Here is an 8,920-nt window from a genome sequence, read left to right as displayed (position 1 = left end):
CCTGCATCAACCTACAGTCAGCTTCAATGCTGCACTCACTCAAATCAATAAAAGTAGCAGAAGCACCTAGTTGTCTGTATTTGGTCATGCCACCATTTTTTAAATGTGAGTCAGCATTATGTTGCAGGTGAACGGTGTTTTTAGCCACGTCAGCAGCCGTAGGGATGGCGATGTGGGTCAGAACACCGGGAAAACTCACCCTGTTGCTAAGCAACTAATGAAGACTATTTACACTGAGCTCCAAAATAATTCTGACATGATGAAAAGATTTGACCTCCAGTCTGGTGATGGAGCGATACTGGCAATATGACACGAATGAAGTCTCTCACAATTTGAAATATAATGCAATTCTTTCACAAACAAAGCTTGTGCGTGTGTGCGTGCATGTGAGAATGATTCAAGTAGAGCCGATGAGCAGGCAGCACCTGGTCTGGAAGCCTCAATGAGGCGTTATGAATCCCACTGCTCTTCTTGGCCAGACGTCCGTGCTCGCTGAGGTGCTGGTAAGATGACGTGTTCGGGGCCTGTGCCGTGATCAATGGGGCTATGCTGACCCGAACTCTCCAGCTTCTTGTTGGACCTTAACCAATGGTCTGTACCTCAAACAGAAAAGGGGCGGGTCTTGCCATGAAGAGCAGTGGGATTCGTAACGAAGACGAGAGAGGCACTTTATAAATGAAAGTCCAGTTATCTTTGCAAAAACACATTTTACTGTCCAATCTTGTTCGTTTAATGAAGGAAAACATGAACTTCATCTTGGACTTGGTTCACAGACTCTACACACTCAGTCTCTACCACCAGACAACTGACCTGAAGCCACAGGCCGAGCCTGCAGTGCATCAGCTGGTTTGTGTGTGTTGGATTGTAAATGTGTTTGAGAATCTGCAGCACAAAGCCGACCAGACACGAGAAGGGCCTGTGTGACTTCTTCACCTCATCTCGGTGCCCGGCCTCCAGGTGGGTTCCTGCGATCAAATCCAGCTGCAGGACCTTCATTATTCCAGTTTGGCTCCTACATGTTAGACATCCCTAAATCCAAGTGTTTCATCAAATTACTACACAGCATGTCTGGGGGCCACGAAGCAATCCAGCAGAGACGAACTGTAGTAGACTGCACAGACAGGAGCAGGTATGTGGCGCTGGTACCCAGCGCTCATTCAGTAAAGATGGAATCATGTACAAGTTGATGCTAGCATACGTTATATCTGGATAATCACTTGTCGAAATGCTACTGAGCGACTGTGTTCCGATTGTTTGATCGTTTGGTTCTCGAGTCCACATCTGCATGAGCTGCATGTTCCTACGTCCAAACTAACGGCTGCATTTCTGGAAAACTCACTGGTACATGCTGACGTGTTCATAAAGGTTGATGTTATCATTACAGTTCACCTGAATAACAGGCAGACTAAGCTTCAGCACTAGTGGTTTGATTAATCGCTGAAAGATCCATCAGCATTGGCTCGAAAAACATCTACTAAAAGAACTTCCTGTCTGGAGGTAATCTAATGAAAACACAGAAACTACTCGGCATCAAGTCCAACTCACAACAATCCAAGTTAATAAATGGCAGAGTGGTGCATTTAGAGAATGGGCTTCTTTCTGTTCATTTAACGTGTGTGTGTGTGTGTGTCTGTGTGTGATGAATTCCACAGATGTCCTGCGTTACCAAACACACGGAAACAAGCAACGTGGAATACGTCACCGCACGACATGATCATTTGTAAACCCGCTTTAGATGCTTGTGTTCGGGGAGCAGTGAGCTGGATTATGTTGCACCAGTTGTGAGAGAGTTTGTAAATGCTGTTATTAATGCAGAACCCATTTACTCAGATTCATCAAGACTGTATTCACTTCTTTTGATTCTTCGTGGAGGCGTGAGAGGGGAACAGAGTGATCATTTCGGGTGATGAAGTATTCCTTCAGCAGGTGAGAGGTCACACTATGAAGTCAGCTCAGCTGTACACTGAACCACAACAATGGTTTGGAAGAGGAATGAATAGCACTCGTCATCTTTTTCTGCCGTGATGTTCAAACTCATGTTGTTGGTGCAAAATCACAAATTCTCAAGAAGATATTCTGGCATTGGCCAGGGATGATCCGCCCCCTAGTCCGCCCTATATGAGGGAATAACCACATAATAAAGTAAAGGTTGATACAATAATACATAAATCAGATGATACATACACACACATATACATACATATATATATGTGTGTACACACATATACATACATATATATGTGTGTACACACTGTTGAACACGGTGGAGATTTTGCGAAGTCGTGATGTCTCTACCAGCAAAACCGTTGTTTAAATCAGGCATATGACTCTGAGGCTCTGAGGCGGTTGTCCAAAACCCCTGTGATGTGTACGGGTGGGCGCACACTCATTCACACACACACACACACACGCCCTCAACCCCCCCCCCCCGGTGCTTCTTGGCTCAGGGGAAGTCCAAGAGTTGAGTCAGCAAATTTACACACAGAACAAAGATGGCGGCTTGGAATTCCCCGGGAGATGGAGGAAGGGGGGGGGGGGGCAGCCATCGCACCCCCGTGAAGTCCGGGAGGCCGGAGGCGGTGTGAGGCATGAGAATATAGGTCATTAGTCTAGAGAAGAAAGGAGGGAAATTCCCAGACAAAGTGAAAAAGACGGAGTCAGCGGTTTCAGGGAGAAGCTATAGGGCGGTCAGATCAGTAAGAGTAGCCTCGGGGGCACACATAAATAAACTTAGCCTTGACAGTGGCGTCGATGAGACTGCTGACGGGTTCATATGGACCACGAAGGCAGACCGGGCTTTCAAAGATTACGCTGAAGTAAGGGTTTTTGTGTCATCAATCAAGTGATGTGAAGGGTAGGAATCCGTTTGAAGTCAGACATCTGAAGCCCGTATTAGTATAAATACCAGCAGTTTTGAAACAGCAGGGACACTTGGAGCAGGACCTTGGAAGAAAGACTTGGAGCAGGAGTTGGAAGGAGGCTCTAACCCCGTGCGGCCTCCTGCCTGCACGGGGTGAAACTTTAACTTTTTACAGAATCTCCGGACTTTGAGAGTCGGAGGTTTTTAAGAAAACTTAGAAGGTTTTTTGAAGTCTAGTCAGGAGAGAAGGCTCACTCTGTCCAGTCCTGCGCTGGGTGAATCATTAACTTTTTCCTCCGTAGGCTACACAGCCAGCTTCGTCTGCCTGGCTGAGTCAGTGTTTTTAAGATCCTTTGTCTGTAAACTACTCTGAAGGGGTTTTTGAATACTTAGGTGATTTTTTCTTATATTTTTCAGTTAACGATTTTCCTCTGCATTTTGGACCAAGAGACTATACTTTGATTTAAATGCAAATAAATAAATAACGAATTAGTTTCTTCGACCAAGTCCTTTTCTTCATATTTTCCTGACGAGCCAGCCCAGAGGGGGGTCACGCCTCAGATGATTCCCCTTCATCCCCTGAGGTAAGTTGTGTTTGATCCAGCTCGGTACATTACTGATGGCATTCTTGAAATGCCCAAACCACACTGATACTTATTCTAATAATAAAAAAAAAAATAAAAAAAATTAATAATTATTAATTTTTCAAATTTTTTATTATCGGATTAAAAAATCGTGAGGGGTCACCGCCCAGATATCACGTAACATGGCGCCCGAATAGGGACCCGTGAGGGATTAGATCCTAGAAACACTAGAACGTGTAATATAGGTAGAACAGCGGTTCCCTCTCGGGTTAAAGTACACGGATCCTCCCGAGGATAAAAGAACAGTGATGCAACCTTCCCTACCAATTGTTGTTCGTAATAATATCACTGTTATATTATCGCATGCCTAGTGTGGGGTAGTATTACAGTGTTGATTTTAGTTAATATTTATTGCTGCAAAATTTAAAAAGCCCCCCTCCTTGCTCCGAGCAGAGGGAGCAGGCAAAGGAGGGGCGGCCCCCTCCTTTTTGTTCAGAGCAGAGGGAGCAGGCAAAGGAGGGGCGGCCCCCTCCTTTTTGCTCCTAGTAGAGAGAGCAGGCAGGGGAGGGGAGGCAGCTCCCCCCCCCCCCCCCCCCCTCTTTGTTCAGAGGTTAAGTTCCAGCGAAAATCTAACGGAAGTACTCGGTCCTTCGTCATCAGCTGTGGCTGCTCTGGTCGCTGCCTCTGGTTGACGTGGGCGGGCTCTTGTGAACTCATGACAATGTCACAGGTGACAGCTAGTTTGGAAGGTGTCTTGACTGCAAAGAAAGAAAAAAGCAGAGACTCGAGAGAGATTAGGCCCTAAAACACGAGAATGTGTAACATAGGGGATCAGATTTTCTCTTTCGCGTTAAAATCGTAATAATATCACTGTTATATTATTGCATGGCTGGATACCTGAGAGGCCTTAGGCCCTAAAACACTAAAGGTGTGAAATAGGGGATCAGATTGTGTGTCTCTCAGGTTAAAGTCAAAAACGCTCCCTCCTTGTTCAGAGGAGAGGGAGCGATCAGGGGAGGAGGGGCAGCCCCTCCTTCCCTTGCTTTCAAGGCAGCTCAGAATGAGCTAGAATAAGAGAAAAAAGCAAACCGCTCGCCCACACAAGCAGACTAAATGGCCCAAGCCAGTCCGAAAATGGCTGAACCTTCCCTTATCTTTCCTCCAGGGTGGAGAGGGAATGATGCACTCACTGAGGTCCTGCTTGAACAAGCCTCTCAAATAGGGACCAATATGCATGAGGGATTACGAAATGAGGGACACGACAAGGTCAATAGGTTTTTTGACACAAAATCTAGTTCCTCTTCCTAACCTTAGAACACATCCAACACAAAGTGAGGTCACGGGTCAACAGTGAACGATGGTTGATGGCTTCAAGACAGCTACGCCAGGAAAAAAAAGAAAAAGAAAAAAGGCAAGCCAGTATCCCATCAAGCATGGGCCTCATGTTGACTTCTGTGACCTCACACGTTACATTCCACAAGCCGGCTGGATCATCAGCTGCTCAGGGGACATGATTTTGCCTAGAATGAGCCTGGACAGCCATCTATTGGCATTCAGGTGAACTCCAAAATCACCGTTTCTCTAAATATAGTTAGGGTCTTTAATCCTTTAAAAGTATATCATTTTTTGTTTGTTACTTTACCAGTTCAATTCTTATCAGCCGTATATTTTACACGAGCTTCTCTGATTTTTCAGTTTCTCCTGCGAGGACATTTTGTTCATTTCTTATTTTATATTTTTTACGATCTTATCCTTTAGATTAAGTAGGGATTATATACACATCGTTTGAGTGTTTTATGCAGTTGTTACGGACTGAGCATTTATTTTTAGTTTTAAAACTTTTTCAAACTTTTAAGTTGAATATTCTAGTTAAGGAAGGAGAGAGCCTTTTCAGATTTTTATGTTTTGATTTCTACACGATTTCTACCCTGGTCATTATGTGAAAATGAATCTTGGACCAGATGACTGGCCCAGCCCAACGATCTATGATCCTGATCTGTGCTTTCATATGGCATACAGAAGGGCGAGGGCAACAGCAGCTAACAATATCCTTCACGATTGTATAAAACTTAATCGGCTGCGAGATAGCACGCTTCAGTCTAGAAAGGACAGGTTGAAACAGGTAGTCATTTAAGGTTTTCTCTTTCTTTGATACTTTACTGCTATTTTTGTTGAATACTTTTATCCTCATCCCCTGGATATATTGGGTTTAACCTCTCATCCCTGAGGTCTCCAGGTTAACCACACCGAATCTCCAAGCTCGGGGCAGGTCCAGTTGGACCGGCGGGTTGTACCACTGTCGGACTCGCCAGAATCACCCACTGCTATCTCTCCCTCTCTGTCTCCCACGTCAACATGACCCTGACCTCTGTCCACTCTGTGGACGAAGAAATCGATCCCCGAAACGTGTACGGGCCCTTACGTGATGCAACGGACCTGATGGACCATCAGCCCATCGGGGGAGAACCGGCCTACGCGGACCTGGGTCCTTATCAGTATCCAAATACTGAAACTGGACTTTCCGTGGGCCCGGGGGCCTTCAATCGACTCTAACGACCAGGGGGTAGAGGAATATGTCCTCTGGGACAGAAAGCGGGCTGAGACAGGTGGCGTCTTGGACGGGAGATGCTGAACTATCGACAGTGACGGGTACTGGCGTGGCTCGCATGTGACTCTGGACATTGACTGTTCTGCTCTAGGAGAGAGGAGAAAGGAAAGAACACAAAAAACAAAGAGGTTGTGGGTGTATTTTGTGTTTTCTGATATGTTCAACATTTTGTATTCTGTACTTTTATGATATCTTTGAGAGGTGGATTTTGTTTTTGGGGATGAGGAGTGTTTTACTTTTTAGCGTTGCTTTTTCTTCTTTTAAACTATGTTTTCAGATAGGATTCATTTTCTTTTTCCTGTCTTTATTTCAATGATATAATTTCATGTGTTGTGTTTCAATATGATTCAGATTCCCATTGTTTTTCTGGGAATACCTGCTTTTGTGCATTTTTGACGATACAGAAGTTATGATGGACCTCTACTGTGAGAGTATGAGATGTTCTATTTTTCGTGTATCTGGTGCCATTCGAGAGAGGGTGTTAGGCGATGTGGCGAATTGGCCCAGATCGCAAAGAAAATGGTTGATCTTCCGTTCACTGAGATAGACATTGTCAAAGGTTTTAGCCTCAATTAATCCTGGTAGCTACCTTTTGTGTGATACAAGAACGGAGGTAAAGACAAGTCACGATTCGCAAGAGAGGGTGTTGAACACGGTGGAGATTTTGCGAAGTCGTGATGTCTCTACCAGCAAAACCGTTGTTTAAATCAGGCATATGACTCTGAGGCTCTGAGGCGGTTGTCCAAAACCCCTGTGATGTGTACGGGTGGGCGCACACTCATTCACACACACACACACACGCCCTCAACCCCCCCCCCCCCGGTGCTTCTTGGCTCAGGGGAAGTCCAAGAGTTGAGTCAGCAAATTTACACACAGAACAAAGATGGCGGCTTGGAATTCCCCGGGAGATGGAGGAGGGGGGGGGGGGGGGCAGCCATCGCACCCCCGTGAAGTCCGGGAGGCCGGAGGCGGTGTGAGGCATGAGAATATAGGTCATTAGTCTAGAGAAGAAAGGAGGGAAATTCCCAGACAAAGTGAAAAAGACGGAGTCAGCGGTTTCAGGGAGAAGCTATAGGGCGGTCAGATCAGTAAGAGTAGCCTCGGGGGCACACATAAATAAACTTAGCCTTGACAGTGGCGTCGATGAGACTGCTGACGGGTTCATATGGACCACGAAGGCAGACCGGGCTTTCAAAGATTACGCTGAAGTAAGGGTTTTTGTGTCATCAATCAAGTGATGTGAAGGGTAGGAATCCGTTTGAAGTCAGACATCTGAAGCCCGTATTAGTATAAATACCAGCAGTTTTGAAACAGCAGGGACACTTGGAGCAGGACCTTGGAAGAAAGACTTGGAGCAGGAGTTGGAAGGAGGCTCTAACCCCGTGCGGCCTCCTGCCTGCACGGGGTGAAACTTTAACTTTTTACAGAATCTCCGGACTTTGAGAGTCGGAGGTTTTTAAGAAAACTTAGAAGGTTTTTTGAAGTCTAGTCAGGAGAGAAGGCTCACTCTGTCCAGTCCTGCGCTGGGTGAATCATTAACTTTTTCCTCCGTAGGCTACACAGCCAGCTTCGTCTGCCTGGCTGAGTCAGTGTTTTTAAGATCCTTTGTCTGTAAACTACTCTGAAGGGGTTTTTGAATACTTAGGTGATTTTTTCTTATATTTTTCAGTTAACGATTTTCCTCTGCATTTTGGACCAAGAGACTATACTTTGATTTAAATGCAAATAAATAAATAACGAATTAGTTTCTTCGACCAAGTCCTTTTCTTCATATTTTCCTGACGAGCCAGCCCAGAGGGGGGTCACGCCTCAGATGATTCCCCTTCATCCCCTGAGGTAAGTTGTGTTTGATCCAGCTCGGTACATTACTGATGGCATTCTTGAAATGCCCAAACCACACTGATACTTATTCTAATAATTAAAAAAAAAAAAAAAAAAATTAATAATTATTAATTTTTCAAATTTTTTATTATCGGATTAAAAAATCGTGAGGGGTCACCCCCCAGATATCACGTAACAACACATATACATACATATATATGTGTGTATACACACACATATACATACATATATATGTGTGTACACACACACACACATACATATATATGTGTGTACACACACACACACATACATATATATGTGTGTACACACACACACACATACATATATATGTGTGTACACACACACACACACACACATATATATGTGTGTACACACACATATATGTGTGTACACACACACACATATATATATGTGTGCACACACACACACACATATATATGTGTGTACACACACACACACACACACATATATATGTGTGTACACACACACACACACACACACATATATGTGTGTACACACACACACACACACACATATGTGTACACACACACACACACACACACATATGTGTACACACACACACACACACACATATGTGTACACACACACACACACACACATATGTGTACACACACACACACACACATATGTGTACACACACACACACACACATATGTGTACACACACACACACACACATATGTGTACACACACACACACACACATATGTGTACACACACACACACACACACGTGTACACACACACACACACACGTGTGTACACACACACACACACACACACACACACACACACACACACACACACACACACACACACACACACACACACACACACACACACACACACACACACAGTGTTGCTGTCCATGTTTTTAGCAGCATGTGTCTGTATGTCAGCGCCCCTTCCTCAACACGTTAACAGATAGTATCGGACCTCGATGTTTGACACTGTACCATCAAACTTAGTATGGAAAGCATGATAACCAAATGTCATCAGAATGTTCAC

This window comes from Melanostigma gelatinosum (genome assembly GCF_949748355.1).
Source record: "Melanostigma gelatinosum genome assembly, chromosome: 18".
Classification (NCBI taxonomy): Eukaryota; Metazoa; Chordata; class Actinopteri; order Perciformes; family Zoarcidae; genus Melanostigma; species Melanostigma gelatinosum.
Note: the sequence above shows the minus strand (reverse complement) of the source record.